Raw genomic sequence first — 21,988 nt, 5'->3', positions numbered from 1 at the left:
CACTGCAGATTTATTAAAGGAAGGAATTTCATACTAGTTCCTACATTCCATTCCATCTTTAATGTACGTCAAAGAAATAACTAACTAAGCATCATAATTTTTCAATTTAGTTTTACTTTGCTTGATTTATTTTGTCTTATATCTGCATTGACCTGTGGCTGCAAGAAGAGATCTTCACAAAAGGATCATATTCATTTCATTACAATGTATCTCCATTTCTGAATGCAGTGTGCCTAATTTTTGTACTCCGTTTTGCCTACCATAGACATTTTATATATGTTCTTTTCCATGATATAACGTTTGTATGTTTTCCATGAATCTACACATTTTTGTGGTTACTTTTCCAGAATTCTTTCATTTAGTGAACTCCATTAGAGAATACAAATATACTGTAATGGAAAGTTGTATTCTGATTTGGCAATTGTGAGCTTTCCAATCAGAACGTGAACCTAACAAAATATTCCCTATCCCTGGTGCAATTAGTGTTGACTAAAGCGGTATCAATACATTCACAAGCATTTTGTGGCCATGAACAGAAGAATAATAAGAATGTCAGTAAGTCCTAAAAAAGATGAGCAAATTAAGGAAATTTTTCACATGTTCTTCCCTTTAAAAAGATAATATGCTTTATATTATTTTCCCTATCCTTTGTGGATTACTGTAGTCACAAGCAATGGCTTAGAAAAGCACAGAATAATTATTCGAATATATCACAAAATGAAGAAAATCACTATTAACAAGCATTGGAAAAGCTCAATTTATAAAATTGCTGGATACTGCACAGATGTTAAGAATAACAGATACTATCCAAACTTGAGATGCTTTTTAGAGATGTATACAATGTTCAGACTTTTCAGATAAGTAACATCCATTAGAATGCACTCTATGGAATTTCTCCCCCTCAATAGAGAAAGTGAATTCTCTATTGTACCATGAACCTCAATCAAATTGATTTTATTGAATAATAAGCATTTTGGCTCTGAATGAGAGCACCACACAGAAAACCCACACTGACATCCTAGGTCAACTGGGTCACCAAGGGCTTTCTTCTGTTTTCCATCAGGCTGATGGTCCATTCAGCCCCCACCCCAAATGTCCTTGTCAAACTAATTCAATTTATACTAGTCATCTAGTCTACACCAATTCCTCTTGGTAGCTGTAATTGTTTTCTCAGACAGAGAGACAGGCACACAAATGGCACACATAACAATGCTATATTGTTTTCAAAATGATGTTTCCAAACATACGTAAGTACTTCAGGACTTCCCCTAGTCATGAAATACTCACTAGGAAGATATTCCAACTTTCTAATCGTGTTCATCACTAGTGACATTGAAATATTAAATGCTTCATGATAGACCTTTGATCTCAGTGATTCTGATCAGTATCATGATTTACTGAAAGTAATGCAGAGGAGCAAAAGTTAAGTATTGCAAAAATAATGTCTGGAACATTAAAGGCTAATAACAATAAAAATGAGCAGCAAAAGGGAAACAACTGGATTTGAAACAGGAAACCATCAATTCAAAACAAATACAAATTAAAATTAAAAAGTGTCATTTAAATAAGTTCCTTATTGCTTCAAGTAGAGCAGAAAGGCATGATTTAAAGCAATGTTTGAGAGATTGTAGCATATTAAAATGCTTTATAATAATAATAATTATTGTCTCTCTTATGGCTGCTTTCTGTCTTCTTATTTTCAGGAAAATAATCTTTTCAATATTAAATTAATACATCTGCTTGTAACTTTGTTTTATCTTCTCTTGAAATATTCTTCTCTGGCTAACACTGAAGCCACTCCAAATCTCCAATATTTATTGCATAAATATTTCTCATATTCTGATAACCTGACAACTTTAGTGCTGGTATCGCAGCAGTACGTGTTTATATCTGGCTGATCATTACAAAGCATGTTGGGTTTTGTATGATGTTTGAAATAACTATAAAACACATTATGGGAAAGTCTTATAAAATAAGGGAAGGTGTATTTTGTTCATATGAATGTCTTTTGCTGTGCCTGCATCAGTGTTATCAGCTTCTTAAAGACCATCAACTTTCTCCTAGGTCTATTAGGGAACTGAATGCAATATACATCTATTTATTCAACTATTTGAGATTAAGAAATTGTGATGAAAGCCACTTCAAACTTAAATATTCATGAATGTGCAGGATATTGTATAAAAACTATTTATCAAAACCAAATAAAATAGAGATCAAGAAAGGGTACTAAAAAGGTGTGCTAAAGGTAATTTAACCTGTTTTATTGTAGGAAGCATCTATGCACAAATAGAAACAGACACTAGAAAGATTACCATATTAGCTCTGTATTGGGCACAATTCTAAAATCAACAAAGAACTTCTTTAAATACATTAACACAGTTACCTACTGCAAGCAGACTATCCCTTTTTAAAAAGCCATCTCTCAATTACTCCCACTTTTATCTTTTTAGTACATCATAGAATGCTGTAAGACTTGCATAAAAGCTAGCCATGGATTGGGTCCAGTTACAGTGTTCTGTTCAGTGAAGTGCCTTTGAACTAGGGGGATGATAACTGTCCTCTGAGCCATTTTTTTGTGGTGGGGGGGAATGGGTGGTAGTGAAAGGAAGTTCAGATAAAGATAGGACTGGCAAAACATCTCTTTTCCTGTTCATGGAAATCCCTGATGGAACCTTCATTGAATGGGAAGATGTTGGATGCTGCCTTAGGCCAGAACCAAATTTATACTAAAGACACAGATTCCAGCTATTCTAACATTGACTGACTTGGTCATTATGACTAAATTTTCAGACTTGGGACTTCTGAACAATAAAACTTTCAATCTTGCTGGAATCAGTTATAGATCTGCTAAATGTATAAACATCTTCTAAACATGATTAGACTATAGACTTTAAAAAAAATTATTTCCAAAATTTTAAAAAAAGTTTCCTATTCTTCTTTCAACGTACAGACCTTAAGTTAATGAAAATCAGCTGGGTTAGTTCACAGTGATTCACATGATGTTATGGGCATTGTGGATTTTATTTTATTTTATTTTGTCTGGAAGATACTGTAAATTGAATAGAATACTATGCTAATTTTTAAAAAAAATTAGAAAATGTTGCTGATTTTATGAAAAAACAGAAAATGATCTACTCCCTTTCCTGAACTAAACAAATCTAAAACAAAACTCTAAATTTTCAACATAATAGTCACCCAATATTGCAACAGAATAATGTTAAAATAATAACATCAATGTTCTTGAATATTTATAAGCTGTTCCCATTGTAAAAGGCTTTCTCCCCTCCTCCCTCCCACCCCCACCCCATTTTCTGTGGACTGTATAATTTTTTTTTTTGGCTACTCTGTAACTTTAGCATGACAAATCATTATATAACAAAATGCACTGATCATATTACCCAATACCTCCCTGTCTTCCCATTGTAACTGTTCTGTATAATATGAACCAATCTACTAAAATATCCATTCCATTAATAAAGTTCATTTCTGAGTCCATTTCATAAGGTGCAATTGAGAACAGAAAGTTAAAACTGTTCATATATCAAAAACTTTACAATTTCTCCAAAGCATAGCACTAAGATTATGAAAGCATGAAATGGAATCTCCCCCTCCCTTCCTTCCTTCCTTCCTTCCTTCCTTCCTTCCTTCCTTCCTTCCTTCCTTCCTTCCTTCCTTCCTTCCTTCCTTCCTTCCTTCCATTTTTAACAATTTAATAACTCATTTTATTGTCAGAAAGCAAAATTATTTCCCTCTACTCACCATGTAGTTATCAAAATCTACAGTATCTTCTTCTATTACTTGATCTCTATAAATAGTAGTACTTCTACCATTATAAACATACAATACAACAGCTAGAACAGGTCACAGAGATTATTTATGGCAAATACTCTCTTAATGCCCTGCTTTCACCCTAAATCATACTAATTAAAATCTAGTCAGATCATCCCAGTTAGAATCTTGATATAATCTCATTCATTATATGAGTATCCAGCAAAGTGGATACTATTTAACTTCTTTTTTGTGAGACAGGGGATTAATACCTGGAAATGAAAAAGATATAGCCTATTGAAACAGTGGTGAAGAAACAATGATCTACTAAAGGAAAAAAAAAATGAAATACCTTACTTGATAAGAAAAAGCAAGTCTTGATGGATATTTGGCCCTACTGCATACCACAAAGATTGTATAGTGTGATTAGATTCAGAATTTTCACTTACTGGTGGACCAAAAAAAAGTGTGGGTGTGTTCTTGCTATGTAAAAGCATTAAAGTATCTCCTGACATTTCAAGGTTTATTCTTGCAGAAGACAAGGGCAAAACTCTGATTAATCAGCAAATGTCTTGGCTCAGCGCTCTGCAAGAATATTTATTTACATAACAGCACTTCCAAAAATTAACTAGACTCTCTTCTGAGTAGCCATCAAACATGTTATTGGATTGCAGATTGACGATGTCAGCTCACCCAATCAAATTAAGTATAAAAAAGAAGCTGATGGTTGGTAAGCGGACGTGGGGAAACCACATGATTTTTCAGCTTATATAAAAGTATTCATAAAAGTTTACATGTTTCAGTTATTGTTTATTTACTACTGATCATACATGGGAGAAAAACAGCCCCTAGAGAATTAACAGTTCTCACCTCTAGAAAGATTAAATTATACCTCTAGGATTAATCTGTCTTCAGCCTATTCTGCATGTCAAAGACTTACTTACAAAGAATTATCCTTCCCAGGTAATATATATTTGGTGAAAGTACATGTGTAAGATTAGTGCTAAATAAAGAGGAAACACATTTTTAAATTTTGGAACACTAATCATAGAAGGAAGAAGGTTTCCAGCAGCCCCATAAGGTATGTGTTGTACTTCATACGTCTCAACAGGGGGCAGTGCTGGCCATCTGTGCCTGGGCTTGGAAAGCAGCCAGGACCAGGAAGCCATCAAGAGATATTGTGGCTACAGGCTAGATTAGGAAGGCAGTGGCAAGCCGCTCCAGTATTGCTACCAAGAAAACGTGAATGAGGCCATGAAGGTATGCTGTCTGGGTGTCTGCAGGGAGGGAGTCAAAAGGATCAAGATCATGTGATCAACCATGTGCTCTCAACCCATGTAAAAAAGGGGCAGGGCTTCAAAAGCATGAATGTGGCTGCCATCTTGACATTTTTGACCCTCCCACAGAGCCCCTTGCCTGCTGAGTGTTGAGTCAAGCTAGGGGACTATTTTTTTTCCCCACTCTAAGGCAACTTTCAAAGGGAGGTTTATATTACAGATATCTTCATATTCATTCAGTATCACTCCATTATGCAAGAATATTCAACCCAGACCAAAACAAAGAAATGAACAGTAGGAAATTTGTCATAAACTGCTGCAATGAAAAGAAATTATTTGTTCTTATTTTTCCCAGAATACAATGTTTTGACAAATTTCAGTGTAAAGCTTGTGTGCTTATTAATCTCCTAAATATTTTATCCCAGAACATTAATGTAATAACATCTGTTAATAGTTTTTAAAAGGAAGAAATTTTCTGATATGTAACCAAAGGAAAACTTCATTGTGATTTATCTTCATATAACACCATGAGCAAGCACAGGTGGGATATACTATAATATTACATCATTTGTGTGTGATGTATGTGTTATCCTTGTGACATCATTGTGACCTGTGATGGACACCTATGATATGCACTCCAGAGGACTTAGCTGACTGCTGCCAGGAAGAGGAGGAACAGGAACAGCAGTAAGTAGAAATACCCAGAGATGGTCCCCAGACACAGGGAAAGCTAATTATTCCTATAGTCTCTGTCTCTAAAGAGAATATTCTGGGTGAGGAGGCACTACCCAGAAAACTGAAATGGGTTCTATTTTGCACCCACATCTGCCATTATATGTCTGGAGGTTGGAGGTTTGGACAATATAAAGCACACTAGCTAAAACAATCTATAGTTTCTGCTCATGGTTAATCACAGTTTTGACCAAGGTTAACCATGTCCTATCGCTGATCAACTAGGATTTGCAATCAGCAGACCATAATGAGAAATCAAGGTTTGAAATGGTTTGTAAATTATGAGCTGTCATTTTCTGTGATGTCTAAATTAACAAACCATAAATACGGTTTGTACAACAACAACATAAATACATGCATACATACATACATACATACATATGATTAGTTTAGTCAAGGTACACTCACATTTCCAAGCTCACACCACACACTGAAACACAAAGTAACTGTATCACATAAATGTAATTGGCAAATTTGTGGTTCAGTGTGTTGTACAAACCCAGCCAATAGTTCTTTTTAGGATCAGTATCATGATTTGCAGTTGTACACAGGGACTTCAACTCATGCATTGCACTAAAACATAATGTGGTTTGCTTGTTTTTGGCCTAGCATTTTGTATAAATGCAACCATTGTGGTATATACTGTACATTTGTGATTTATTTCTTGTTTATTCAATAAACCACAGCTGAATAAACCACAGCTTAATGCAATGTATGATCCAGGCCAAGAATTCTTCCCTAGGTTATTTTTTCTATTGTTACATTTCTCTGTCAACCAGAATCCACTTTTCAACAGATTAAGACAATTATTCCATGCCCTGAATTCTGGAATGATTTGATGATGATTCCTAGCTTTTAGGAATAAAGCTGTTGAGACAGAAAGCATCAGATCTTAGGCTCAAGAGAACCTATCTATCACCACATACCAACAGGTTCCCTTGACCTTGAAAAGAATGGCAAATCATCTGTGACTTGGAAGAGTGGGAGGGAACATAGAACTATCACTGTACAGGCTTTAAGTGCTGTACATTGCAGTAGGCACTACAGGCAGTCCTTGTTTAGTGACTGTCTTGTAAAGTGACCTTTCAGTTATGATGGTGATGAAACAGTAACTTTGTGATGAATCTTTGCATTTAATGACCTTTGCAGGTCAGTAAAGCAAAGGAAAGCTGAAATAAGATCATAAGTCCTACAAGGTGCAAAGCTTGACAGCAAGCTCTGCCTACCTGTATTCCCATCACAATGGGAGAAGAGTAGAGTGTGCACCTATAGATTCAGAATAACTTACGGCTACAGTGCCTCTTGCAACCCTGTGAATCATCAATCAAGTTGTCATTGCTTTGTTCCAGTATTAGAACCAAGCTGCAGTAGATCAACTAGGAAATTGAAACAATGGTCCAGCTAGTGGGTGGGAGAAATCCCACAACTCGCAGTCACCATACCAACCCTGACCAAAAACCTGGCAGCCATTTCTGAAGCAGGTAGGGTATAACAACCCCACCCCCCAAAATATGCATTAAAAATAGATATAAAAATACTGTGAAGAACGTAGCCAACCACTACACTGTAAAACTTGTCCTCCACTCCCAACCTATACCTGGCCCTTTGAAAACGTGAGCTGGAAGCGAGACTCCTTCCTTAGCCAATCAAATCTGTACTCAACAAGAACAGTAACCATATATGTGGGTTCAGATAGATGACCTTCAGGATCTCTGCTGTCTTCTCCCCCATACTTTTCTTGGGAATGAAGAAAAATATGCCACAGCAAGTAGTTATATATCTCTCTTTGAGAGGAAGGGCCACAGCTCTGTTACAAGAGCTGGGTAGCTCATCCTTTTAAAGTATCTAAAGAGTTCCATCTCTTTCTCTATGACTTTCAATAGCCTGGCCTTTGTCAAGGCCTCTCTCTCTCTCTCTCTCTTATCTATCAATCTATCTATCAATCATCTATCAATCTATCATCTATCTATCATATTTATATGCCGCCCATCTCACAAAACATGACACTATGCTTCTTGCCACAAGTCTTTAACTGTCAGGATTGTTGCATTCCCCTTCCCTTGCCACAGGGGCCTTGGAAAAGTGTCCTTGGACTTTGTAATTGATCTGTCAAAGGTGTTGATGCCTTTCAACTGACAGTTGATCTCTTTTCTAAGATGGCTCGTTTAATTCCCTGTCATGGCCTCTTCTCTGCCCTTGAAACAGCTTGTCTGTTCATTCACCAAGTTTTCGAAAACCAGGTTTGCCCAATCAAGTAATTTCTGACAAAGGTCCACAATTCACAGCATGATTTGTGAGCCAGTTTGGGCTAGTGGTTAAGGCGCTGGGCTAGAAACCAGGAGACTGTGAATTCTAGTCCTGCCTGAGGCATGAAAGCTGGCTGGGTGACCTGGGCCAGTCACTCTCTCTCAGCCCAACTCACCTCACAGGGTGGTTGTTGTGGGGAAAATAGGAGGAGGAAGGAGTATTAGGTATGTTCACCACCTTGAGTTATTTATAAAAATAATAAAGGCTGGATAAAAATACAAAATAATAATAATGTTCTTGAAGAACTCTTTTTCAACTGTTCGCTATAAAAATCTACCTGATTATCTCTGCCTATCTCCCAGAGTTGAATAGGGAAATGGAGAGGGAAAATTCCAGATTAGAACAATTCCTTCATTGTTATGTAAACTATTAGTAAACCAGAACATCTAGGTTTCAACAGATTTTCCTCTCTACACACAATTAAGAATCTGGATGCCAAATGTATCACATCATTCCATGTAATTGCACAAATCAGCCCTGTTGATTTTTGCTTGGAGCTTCCAGACACACTGAAAGTACCTCCAGTTTCCCACTGTTTCCTTCTGGTTCTGCAGTATCTTTCTTCATCTTATGCACTTCAGTCCTACCATCACCATTCAACTCATGGAGAATTTGAGATGGAACTATGTTGGACTTTCAACATAGCAGAGGCAGAGTGGAATATTTAATTCATTGGAAGAGTTACCCAGACACTGAACACAAATGGGAAAAAGCAATAAATACCTGTACCATATCTTCTTCAATAGTTGAATTTGCAATAGTCTCATGAGCCCAAGCCACCATGTGTCACGCTCTTTGGCAGATGTCTCAAACCATAAGTTATTCTTTCCAAACAAGATTCTTATAGAGTCTTCTTCAGCAAGATATATCAAGATGACATGGACAGACATGGAATATGAGCAACTGAAATATATCCAGTTTAGAAGTAATTTATCCCCCCAATACATTGGGGTGAAAACTTTTTGGGTTTCTTTCGAACAGCCTCCCTGTGATTCAATGACAAGGCAGATCTGTCCACTGATAATGGAAAAGCTTGTGATTGTTTCTGTAATCACCTTCTAAATCTCTAAGTCTAGGAACTCATATTTTATCAGGTTGGCTCTATAATCAGACATCTGCATCTGCTAGCAATTCTGACTCTGAGGGGCCTTGGTTGGAGAAGGGAGGAAGACATTGGTTTGGCTAAAAAGAGAAACAGAGACTACCTCATGTCATGATGAGATGAAAGTTTTCAAATAGGTGGAGTTTTTGATGGAGAGACAGACGACCCTTTTCTGCTGTCTGGTATGGGGAAGAGAGGGGAATAGGTAGACCTGAAGAGAGAGATATCATGTCAGCTCCAAGATCAAGATTGAGAGATTGAAATGGCTAGTGGGAAATTATATCCTCCAGATACACAGGACTAAAAGGAGAAAAGGGCTAAGTGGCTGATAGTTCCAGACTCAGAGAATGAGGGAAAAGAAAATAAGGGAGATAGTACTTGGAATGAAGGTGATAAGACAGGATTCAGAAGTTCCCAGTTTTTTTGAGAATGATTAAGTTAATACATCTCAACTGTCTTCCATGGTTTAAAGAGAATAGCAAATATCCACTAACTTGGAAAAATGAGAGGGAAAAGCCCAGAATTTAAACCCTAGAGCATAGATCTATATACAGACTTTATGTGCTGTGTCCTGCAAGAGGCAGATCATCTATTGCATATCATTTCATTCTTGTTTAATCTAATTGATTAATTGATTAAAAGCCTGGAGCAGGTTGTGAGAGTGTAAAAAGATCAGGTGGATGGACTGTATTGTAGGCATTAGCTAGTGGAACTTTGGGAATTAAAGGTTTTGTTTGGCCACAAGACAGCCAGAAGAAAACTGACATACATTCTAGTATCAGTAACTGAAATATGGAAAGCTCAAAGAAGCCCTAATAAATTACATGCAGAAAGTGAGGGAAAGAGTCTTGATAGGGAGGAAATTACACAGGTTAAGTTTAATTTTTTAAACTTAAAAGAATATTTATTTATTATATTTATTATTTATCATTATAATTTTGTATTTGTTAGATAAGTCTTATATTTCTTACCTATTCTGTACATACAGAGAAAAACATACTGGTTTTGTATATAATACTTTTATATATTGTATATTTAGATCACACTTCTTCATTAGTATAGGTATACTCTCCAGAATAAAATCCCTCAATTCTTTAACTAATCTCTTTGTGGGTGTGCGTGCATTTGTCTGTATCAGCTCATATACTGATCCACCCTCCAACATATTGTATGTTTTTGCATTGTTTCATTTCATTTCGATATAAGATTTTCTGCTTATTTCAGGGTGACTACTGAAGTTTATCCACACTCATTCACACTATACAAAATGTTTGAATAGTTTGTACATTTCTACTAAAAAAGGAAGAAACAATGAGTTTCTGATAAATAAGTAGAAGACTGTAGCCATTAAGATTTCACTACCTTTAGGGTTAATTAATTAATTGATTGATTGTTAGTGGGTCTTCTTTCAAGAAGCTAAATCCTGAATAAAATATTAAGATTCTTGAGAATCTAGACTACAAACATGCCAGCCTGAAAACCAGCCTTATATCATTCTGATCAAACCACTGCAATGATCAGTATGGTGGGATTAGTATAGAAAACTACAGTCAATACCTACAAAGGAGAATTTCATAAATAAACAATAAACAACAATAGCAACACTTTAGCCCCAAAGACTTAAGAGAAAGAAAGAAAAATGTTGATGGCAAAGTTTCAGAGCTTAATTGAATAGGCTTTGACCTGATACTGTATATATCAACTAGATTCAAGCATCATGCTAAGTTAAAATGGGTTTCATTTGATTTTGGCCATTGTGTGAATTTAGCCATTAAGATTTATAAGCTATGGTTTATGGTTTCACATATTTTGCAAAACTAGTAAGTTTGACACAGTATGAAAACCCAATTATTAATTTAATAAATTTCAGTAAAACTGAAATAAATGTGAATCATTATGATTAAAGTTTTGAAATGAAACTTTCAATCTGCATAAAAACTGAACACATCACTGATGATCTAGTACTTAAACTTATAGTGATATAATACATTTATTAATTTAACTAATTAATTAATTAATTTAACAACTTTATTAAAGTATTAATTTAATAAATTATTACATTATTACATTGTTAATTTCAATAAAACTGAAATAGATGTGAATCTTTATGATTAAAGTTTTGAAATGAAACTTGCAAGCTGCATAAAACCTGATATCACATCATTGAAGATCTAGTACTTAAATATAAAGTGATATAATACATTTATTAATGTAACTAATTGATTAAATAAATAAAGTTAATTTAATAAATTATTAAATTGTTACATTGTTAATGTCCTGACTTAAGCAAAAAACCATGCTGAGACAAGAAATTAGTCTCTAGTGTTTATTAACTGCTATAATAGACAGAAAATCCTACCAAACTGAAGGAGCGTGGAAAACCCAGACAGATAAACCCCAAAATTCAAGGCAGGTCTACTCTGAGTTTCTTTGAAGGACAGTTCAAAGCCTCTAAACTAGACATGAGTTTTCCCCCCTGGATAGGGGCCCCCTCCTGCTCACCATCCGTACTCATAACAGTTAATTTCATTAAAACTGAAATAGATGTGAATCTTTATGATTAAAGTTTTGAAATGAAACTTGCAAACTGCATAAAAACTGATATCACATCATTGAAGATCTAGTACTTAAACTTATAGTAATATAATAAATTTATTAATTTAACTAATTAATAAATTTATTCAATTATTAATTGATTCAATTATTACATTGTTAATTTCAATAAAACTGAAATAGATGTGAATCCTTATGATTAAAGTTTTGAAATGAAACTTGCAAACTGCATAAAACCTGATATCACATCATTGAAGATCTAGTACTTAAACTTATAATGATACATCCAAATTCAGGTTGCAGCTCAACAATAACTCTAACCCTAATTTTTTTTTAAGATACTATATATTTTATTTAAGTAATGTCAATAGACAAATCCTAGTCTGCCATATACAGTATGGTATGATGGTTGAAGTATTGAATTGGAGAGAGCCATGTTCAATCCTATCCACTCAAGCTCATATAACTTTGGGCCACTCTCTCAGCTCAACACACTTCACTTGATTGATTCATTAATTCAATTTGTATAGCTGCCCATCTCACATTTGTGACTCATAGGGTTGCTGTTGGAAAAACTGGAGGAGGGAGCATTATGTATGCTGCCTTGAACTCTCCTGAAGGAGAAGCAGGGTACAAATTAATCAAATAAACAAAGATGGGTCTATTTTTAACATGCAAATGCTAAATCTAAATAATAGACACATATTAACCTTAAAAATTCACTACTGAAAATTAATTGTACACACAGGGGCAGGGTTTTCTTTTCAAAATCCTAGCATTTGGGAACAAAACAATAGTATGCCTAATAAACTAAAACATGGGCCAATTTTTAGTTAATTGTATATTAATTTTTCAACAGTCTTCACCCCATGGAACATTAATATAAAAGATAAAATGTGTCTCAAGGTTCTTACAGGATAAAGAACCCCAGCATATCCTTTTTCCCAGTGCAAAATTTATTTTAAACTTTTTGGATAGCAGCTATCTATATTAAAGACTAGGAATAAATAGTGGAGAAAGGTGTTAAAGGCATAGAACAAAAAACAGCAACAAGGAAATGCATGCATAAAAGCCTTCTGTGGCGGTGAGCTCTTGCAAGACTCCACTTAAAAACTGCAAGCATCTTGGAAATGCATGAATAAAATTTCCAAGCACATAGTTAATGTTCAAATGGCAGGATATATTGATTCACTTCTCATCTCCAAGTATCTTAAGTTTACCCAGAAGACTATTTTATTTAATTAAGTTCGTTCATTCATATATATATATATATATATATATATATATATTTCATTCCTCTATTGATCATAAGAGAAGCTGACACATATTTGAGTCAGGCATACATCAGTTCCATTTAATAGACCTCCACTTAGGAGAGTGCTTGGCTTTAAATCAAGGTAAATGAGAGCAAATGCTCCTCTGGGATGGCAGGACTTATCCAAATCTATAATATTTTACAGGTTTTTTTAAAAAAAACCTTTAAACTAGAAAGCATATGGAAATTAGATAGGAAAATGTTCTCTCCTTGCATGTTTCAATTAAGAATGTCAATACCTTAATTAAATTGCTCAATCTAATGAGATTTATACCAATGAGTGTGTTTTATACTTATAATAGCTTTTTTGGCTGCTGTTCAGAATGTCAAATAAATTGTGGGAACTGGGATTAAAAAGTTGAAATTGACATTCTGAACCAAAGCCAGTAATCCTTCAAGATTCATTTTTCCATTTCATTCATGTGATTTTGAAGAATTAATGAACCTTGTAATAACCTTGTGTTTTTTAAAAGTCAGTTGATTCTCCAGTTCATCTGCATTATCTATTTCTCAGCTAAAGTAGCACTATTACTAGAAGGTTTATTTATATAATCATAGGTGTGTTCCTTTTTATGTCTTGTATTTTTTTCTTTTTGCAGATTTATTTCATAATGAACAGTAAACTTCACTATTCTTACCTTACCTTTCAGAATATCACTACTCAAGCCTTAAAACAAAACTAGAATTTAGTAAAGAAAAAACTGCTTAAAAGCATTTTAAACAATATGTTTTATTTTCTTTATATACTTACAGAGTTTTCAGATTTCTACAGCAATAATATACTTTCTCTTACAAAGGAAGTAACAAACACATTTTTCAAGATTCATTCTCAGCAAAAAGAGAAAAATACAAACAGTATTATCCTTCTGTTTTGACCATCCTCTTTCTCATTCTAACCGCTTGTTCTTGCTATATTGTCAAGAACATTTTGATCAAAAAACTGCATTAGAGTAGTTTCATATCTTATATGCTGATTAGTCCTTGATCATGTTACTGTCAACAATGTAAAAATAACAATTTTTAAAAGAAAATTAAGAATGGTTGTATGCTGCACATTCCATTTGATAATTATCCACCTGCTCCAGATAGTTATCAGTTATCTTTTTCATTGTTCCAACCTATATTTATATGATGAAAGAGGTTTTGAGATGCATTATCTGCCAGTTAAAAAAGGGGGTGGAGTAGGAGAAGAAAATGGGAAAGGAGAGCTTATTCCTTGAAAAAAAGAGATTGGTGAAAACTTATTTTTCTGCCTTACATTTTGCCCCCCCCAAAAAACCTTTGATAAAGACTTGGATTATTTATTTGAAATTCAGTCATTACTGAATAATGTGACTTCATTAAATGGAAGATTCTCCATTCTAGCCTTAGGCTCCAGTGTTAATCCAATGGAAGTGGAGCCATGTATGGCAATGAAGGGCAATGAAAGTTGCCATAGCTGGGTGTTGAGTTACCTGCACGGCAATCTATATTTACTTCCTGCATGGCAAAACACGTGGCTTCCATTAAACAAACTGGATTATTTGGTTCAAGTTGTTTTGCAAATGAGAAAGCAATGGGGATATCTTCTTTTAATTATGGTATTTCACTATATATATTTCATAGCTGACAATACAGATGGAGAAAGCCTCCAAAAAGAATAATTCATATTCAAGACTATTCAATTTTTTGCCATCATCCATAGATATAGAATGCTGTTGGCAAGGGTACTGGGAAGCCTCCACTATGATAGAGATAGAAGGTGCAATCCTACCAATTTGTTAATAATAGGAAAGGAGCCTTTCTAAAGAACTGGGCAGTTAATCTCTACTCTGAGCATCAGGCTGAAGGAGATGTCAAGCAGACTGAGGAGGGATGAGAACCACACTCACCATGTCAGAGAGAGCAGCCCTACGATGGGACGACTAGAGAAGGCCCTGAGGCTCAGTGGCAGTGGACAAAATCTGACTTAGCAGATGTAGGCCTAACTTACTGAGGGGATGATGGTGATCTTTGGAAGGAACTATTCCAAATTCTCTTCTTCCAAGAGTTATTCCTGTACTTCAGGAAGAGCCAATGGGAACTAGACAGCATGGATTGGAGAGTTCATCAATGGGATAAGTATTAGAAGGGTTGGAGAAAGCCACTGTGGAGAGAAACTTGGGGCTGAAGAAGCAAAAATTGGGGGTATCTTTTTTCTTTTTGCTATGGTTGGAATTATGAGGAATAGGCTTCCTAGAAGGCTTTGGGTTAAGAATGCTATAATAGTCTTCTTGTAATTTGACATTGCTTTTGCAGCATGAATAATAGGACACAGTCGTTTGTACTTTACACCTCTTTCTGACCATGTTCCTGGTGATGTTTGTGTGTTGATCTATTTGTGAAGATGATAATCAGGTATCTTGCAGAACCAGCAGTGGCCACCATCATCATCTTATTAAATTTATATGCTGCCCAACTCACAGCAACTCTGGGAGGCTTAAAACTGTTAAAACATTTAAAAAAACAAAGAACAATACATTAAATATAAAAAAGCACAAGACAAAGGGACAATGATGGCAAAGGGGACAGAAAGAAAGAATGGGGCATCAATCATCTTCTCCAAAAGCCTGGGAAATAAGCCAGGTCTTTAAGGCCCTTCAAAGTCCCAGTAGGGTGGGAGCTGTTCAAATTTCAGGGGGAACCTCATTCCAGAGGGTAGGCACTGCTACAAAAAAGGTGTGCTTCTGGGATCCCGATAGGTGGCATTGTTTAATTGATAACCTGGAGCATGCCAACCCTGCCAGATCCAACCAGTCGGGCAGATACTATGGGACACAGGTGGTCCCTCAAGTAACCAGGCCCTATGCCATGCAGGGCTTTATAGGTAGCAACCAGCACCTTGAATTGCACCCAGAAGCAAACTGCCAACCAGTGCAGATCGCGAAGCAGAGGTGTTACATGGACATATTGAGGCATGCCCATCACTGCCCATGCTGCTGCATTCTGGATCAGCTGAAGCTTCCTGGTGGTCTTAAATGTAAAGCATTTTGCAGTAGTCAAGCTGTGACATAACCAAGGCATGAGTAACTGTCTGAAGGGCCCCCAACCTAGGAAAGGGTGCGACTGGTGCACCAGATGAAGCTGGGCAAAAGCCTTCCTGGCCAGAGCTGCCACCTGCTCATTGAGCAGGAGCTGTGAGTCCAGGAAGAACCCCAAATTGCACACCATCCTTGAATGGGGAAGTGTAACCTCATCCAAGATCAAAGTTGGAATATCCCCAGAACTGGGCGGTCCAAACACCCACAGCCACTTGGTCTTGCTAGGATTGAGTTGGAAATAGTTCCTTTCCATCCAAAACTGCACAGCCTCCAGGAACTTTGGCAGAACCTCAACAGCTTCACTTTGCCAGCCTGGAGTAGAAAGATATAATTGGGTATCATCAGCATACTGATGATACTGAACTCCAAACTGGCGGATGACCTTGCCCAGCAGTTTCATGCAGATATTGAAAAGGAAGGGAGAATAGAACTCTGTGGCACCCCACAAGTGAGGGGCCTAGGGGATGATCTCTCCCCACCAACCAACACCAACTGGAACCGGCCCCAGAGAAAGGAAGAGAACCACTGTGAAATGGTGCTCCCAATCCCCAACCCATGGAGCCGGCTCAGAAGAATACCATAATAATCAACCAGCTTTAAGAAAATTGGTATTTGTGCACAATTATCTACATCACAATGACTCCTAACTGCCCTGCTCAATATTATTCAGAACCATTACAAAAAATAGTTAACGTGAAAAAATCTTCAACCATGCAGTAGCTCTTCATAGAAAAATAATTCTTAGCTTACAATTATTATATTGCTGAAAAATGAAAGAAAATACTATTATATCAATGCTCCACCAAAATAAATTTTCTCATTTTTCAATATATAGATATCTCTGAATTGTGTTTCCATAAAGGACATGTAATGATACGGTTCTGATTTACCAACAAATTATAGTTTAGCTTTATAAAAATAAGTCTACCTGCACTTTGATATCCCTTCTCAGTCATGCATATGAAGAAGCAATTATAAGCTTCTGCTTTTGAGCTATGCACTGTCTATCTTTATGTCCAAATATAGAGAACTACACTTTGCTCTAGATGCAATTAATAAATCAGGGTATATATATTTTTATCTCAGATTTGTTTGAACTATAGATGTATGGGTTGAGGCTGATGAGGCAAAAGCCAGCAGTTCCCAGACTAGAGATGGCGATTATATACTGTAAACAAACAACAATCTTTGGTTTCAAGGCCACCAACCATTGTAAAGCATTGTTTAATTTAAAAGGGCAGGAGAAGAACTTTCAAATGTAAGCCCTTGAGAATAAAAGTCCCTGACATCTTTACACTGCCAGGAGCAATCCACTGTTATACCAATCAAAGCAAATATTTGTAGTTCAGCGTTGAACTGTGGAGTCCTTGGTGCTCTCTGAGCCTTGTTGTTTTCTTGCAGACGTTTCATTACCAGACTAGGCAACATCTTCAGTGCCAACTTCAGTGTACTGAAGATGTTGCCTAGTCTGGCAATGAAACGTCTGCAAGAAAACAACAAGGCTCAGAGAGCACCAAGGACTCCACAATCCACTGTTATATATGGCTTCAGTCTTATCTGCAGTGAAGACTTTAATCTTCCCAAGCCTTTTCTGAGAGAAATTTTTTGCCAAGTCAAGGTGAAAAGTTATGCCAAGCTGTGAAGTGTCAGGAGATCCTTGCCTCATTCCTGAGCTCATTGCAGGAATCATGAGAACAGGATGGTTCACTCCTATTCCTATCAAGCAGAGAAGAGACCCATCACCTAATGATCAAGGATTAACATTATAGCTATTGAATCTCCAGCAGCTCCACTAATGGTCGACCAAGTTGCCAATATCTTGCTAAGGTATTTGAACTGAGTAGCAACCTAGGTGCATCAGTCTAGAATATGAATCAACTAGCTAAGGAGATATGACAGCATGAACCATAATAGGCAGGTCTCCAATTGAGATGGCCCCTGGGTAACCATGAGACCATTGCTGTGTAATTGCATCTGCTGCAGGCATCTTATTTTGAGTATCTACTTCTCTACGAGACAATTATGATTGTAGCTTATCTTCCTTGCTTAATGTGAACTGTACAACTTCTTGAGATCAGATGGCATCCCTCCCTACCAAGCCTGCATAGAATTAGTAATTAAGTTAATGTCTGAGAGATGTATATTGGACATATCATCCCCATCCACCAAACCACTTCTCACTGTGCAGGACAGAGAAGGGTATCTATATGATATCTTAGTTTCTGCATCTTTCTGCTGCTGTATGTAACTAAAAAGGTTAAAACTAGAATAACCAAAGGCCATCCCCTTTGGGACAGCCACAGTGTTATTTCCAGTGACTCTGGAAAGTTCTATGATGGATGGATGGATGGATGGATTATCGTTACCAAGTCCTCTGCTCTTTTATCTCTTAGATTTTAGACAAGATGCAGATTCATGTTTCCATGCTTTTGCCTGCCTTTTACCCCATTTAGCCAGTAGACTGTTTTTGGCATTTGCTGATGTTTAACAACTAAATATCAAACTACATTTTTGCTAGCTGCACTGACTGGAGTGTGTGCCTGTTCTGATCTGGATATAGAGATTGACTGGGAGTCTGCTAAATGCAAATTAAACCGGAAATTACCCAACATAATTTTCCAGCACTGTAAAATGGACAACTCCCCTTCTGATTTAGAACAAACTGGATCTGAACACTTTGAATTCAATGGATATAAATAATATTACCCTAGGCCTTTTACTATGCATCCCTTATACAGGAAATTAATATTGGGTTGTATCATAAGTTTCTATAAGAAATCTCTATCCATAGAATTTTTTTTTTTATCTGTTCGTGTCCAATTCTCAGAGACCGCCTGGACAAGTCCCTGCGGTTTTCTTGGCAAGGTTTTTCAGAAGTGGTTTGCCATTGCCTCCTTCCTAGAGCTGAGAGAGTGTGGCTGGCCCAAGGTCACCCAGCTGGCTTTGTGCCTAAGGCAAGACTAGAACTCATGGTCTCCCAGTTTCTAGCCCGGTGTCTTAACCACTACACCAAACTGGCTCTTTTTCCTCATAGAAAGGGTATTCCCAAATCAGCTGAAAGAAGACAAAGACATATTTATTGCATCTTCTCTTGGCATGTCTCCCAACACCATTTAGAAACCAATTCAGGATGAGGGGCTCCTGAACATAGCATGGAAACGTGGAGTGGGAATTGGCAAGTCCTGCCTCTCATCTCCCATTAGCAAAAACTTCCACTGATCAAAAAGATATTCTGTGATCTTCTAATCCATCACCTGTCCATGTATGGATTGGATGTGCATGGTGAATACGTAGTCTCAGAATGAAAAGGTAACTATAAAGTAAAGGTAGTAAAGCTTGGAAAGTGCACAGACACCATATAAACATTTCATGTTCTCAGGAAATCAGACTGAGACTACATTTACTTAACAATTTTTAAACCCAAGGTATCAAAGATTTTAGACAAGATGCAGATTATAAAGCACTTAATTTAGAGTATCACAAATAATAAAGACACACTGTACATGATTACACCGACATACCATTGGCTATTCTTACCTAACCAAGGAATGAATAAATGTAAGCAATACTAATGATAAAGAAAAGTTAGACAAGTTTGGACATTCCTTCTTTACTGAGATATTTATTAATTAAAAGAAGAAGAATTTAAATGCTGACAGTGACATTGTCAGACATTACTACATTAATAAGCTAGATTCTATTAAAAAGATTCAACATGATATCATAACCTGTGGAGTTTCACCTCATGTTCAGGTGCAGATATCCAGCCAGGACAAAAGTTCTGTTTGAACTGTTCAAAAACAGCCTGGTCTCCATTAGGATGACAGTACAGAACAGTTTCTATAATGTCAAAAGTAACAGCTTTTTCCAAGCTTGGGCCATAATAATGTCTTTTCCCACCATTTTATGCCAATCATATTCTTCAACTGTTGAATGATATAAAATATATGTGGTTGAACAAGGCAGTTCAACCTAGGAGGGAGGTTCAGAATACAATCATTTGCATATGTCATTTTGAGGTCATGTTTTAGTATGCATCTGCAGGAAAATACTAAGGGTTCTTACTTAAACCCTACAATTTGATTCCCCCCACTCCTAAAATGAAGTCTGGTTTTCATTTCCTTCCATGATTGAATTCTCTCATAACACTCTGGCAAAGGGAAATTGTATATGCCATTTTTCCATAGACCTAAAGCAGTGTGATTGAATTATACACACACACAGTATGGATGGCTCAGCCTTGAAATACATTGTATTTTAAATCTATCTCCACAGAACACCATATTGTGTGCATTTGACTTACACGCTAGAAAATGAAATGCTGACATTCTGCAAACCTGAGCCTGGTCCATGAGGAATGACAAAAAAGGATACTTAAAACCTCTGTGTCAAATAAGATGCTTTGATAAAATGTATGCTACTTTTCATCATTCAGGTAGGCCAACATTATGTTTTCAGAAGAAAACTTCATCAAAAACAGGGTCTTGGCCTCATAGGATCTTGGCCTCTACAGAGGAGATAAACCCCTATAGCAGAGATTGTTTAATATGTCTATTTCTAGAGAAAAATATTCACAGTTGCAGAAATCACAAGCACTAAAATATAACTGCTCTAAGGGCAGAGACCATATAACATTGGCAGAGTTGGAAGTAAAGTACCTTATTATCATAGGTAGTTTGGACAACTATCACAAAATTCTTAATGTATGTTCAGTGACAACCAAATTACTAAAGACAAGTTTCCATCAAGTTGACCTTGAATACTGATGACTTCGTGGACTTCATCTATCTAGTTTTCTTGGTGATAGTGCATCTGTCATGTTCACTGTTTCAATGTGCACTGTACATTGTAATGTTTCACATGCCATGGCGCTGACGCGCGTTTCTGTTTGGGAGGGAGCTGCTGTAAAACCTTGTGCCAAGCTCTGTATCTATGTTCATTTCAATGGAACATGTTTGGGTTATGTGCTCTGTTCAAGGACTTTTCCCGTGGCCCATCAGAAGCCGTTAGGAGCACCTGGGATTGTGAGCTTGGGAAGATTCTGCGGGGGGAGGGATCTCATTCGTACTGAGGGTTTTTAGTTTGCATTTGGTGTGCTTTTTTCATTCTCAGCTTTCTTTGTGATCCTGCATACTATTCTTTAATAAATCAGCTATCTTTGTGATCCTGCTCATGAGTCTGATGGTGTTTTAGAATAGGCAATCTTTACATAAAGCTGAGAATCACCAAAGTTGTACTGTTAGCTCCTACCAAGATTAGTTTCTTGTGAGGGAAAATAGTCAACAATGGCCGAGTCCAAACTCACGACCGGGGGACTTGAGGAACTGACTGGCTTGATGCCCGAGTCGACGGTCAAGAGCGGAGAACTGAGCCTCACCCCAGAACCTTCAGGTTTCCGGCAGGATTCAAGTTCCAGCCCTGAGGTGGAGGAATCCGATGATGGGAGAGAACCAGAGCAACCGGCACCCAGTGAATCAGCTGCAGAGTTGATCACCTGGGATGAAATGGGAGAACCCCAGCCAGAGATGTCCCAGGCGTCCTGGTAGTATCGGTTCCTGCTGACCCCAAACGTAGAATCTACCATGGTATCAACAGGGAGACAGTCTAACACGCGAAGGAGGGAGGAATCTCAAACCCCTGAAAGTCTAAGAGTGGTGGAGGCCAAAATAGAATCAATGGAGTACATGTTAAGAAACCTGTCTCTATCATGGGGGGGGGGGCAGCCAAGGCGCGAAGGAGATTCCAGCTCCACACAATCATCCTCCATCGCCTCACCCAGACCACTGGCGGAGCAGGGCCAGAGACGGTGCCGGGATGAATCTCCACCCAGCAGAGTTCAACCACCAGTGTCCCCACCCTGAGGAGGGAGAACTAA

At 37.0% G+C, this 21,988-nt stretch overlaps 1 protein-coding gene across 1 annotated transcript in view; it reads right to left on the bottom strand.

Annotated features, from left to right (window-relative positions):
- SLIT3 (slit guidance ligand 3) overlaps positions 1-21,988 on the bottom strand; it is a 561,750-nt gene that overhangs the window by 280,549 nt on the left and 259,213 nt on the right. The gene's annotated exons all lie outside the window — the stretch shown is intronic.

This window comes from Candoia aspera, chromosome 2, assembly GCF_035149785.1.
Source record: "Candoia aspera isolate rCanAsp1 chromosome 2, rCanAsp1.hap2, whole genome shotgun sequence".
NCBI classification, from domain to species: Eukaryota; Metazoa; Chordata; class Lepidosauria; order Squamata; family Boidae; genus Candoia; species Candoia aspera.
This window is presented reverse-complemented; position numbering and strand designations above follow the sequence as displayed.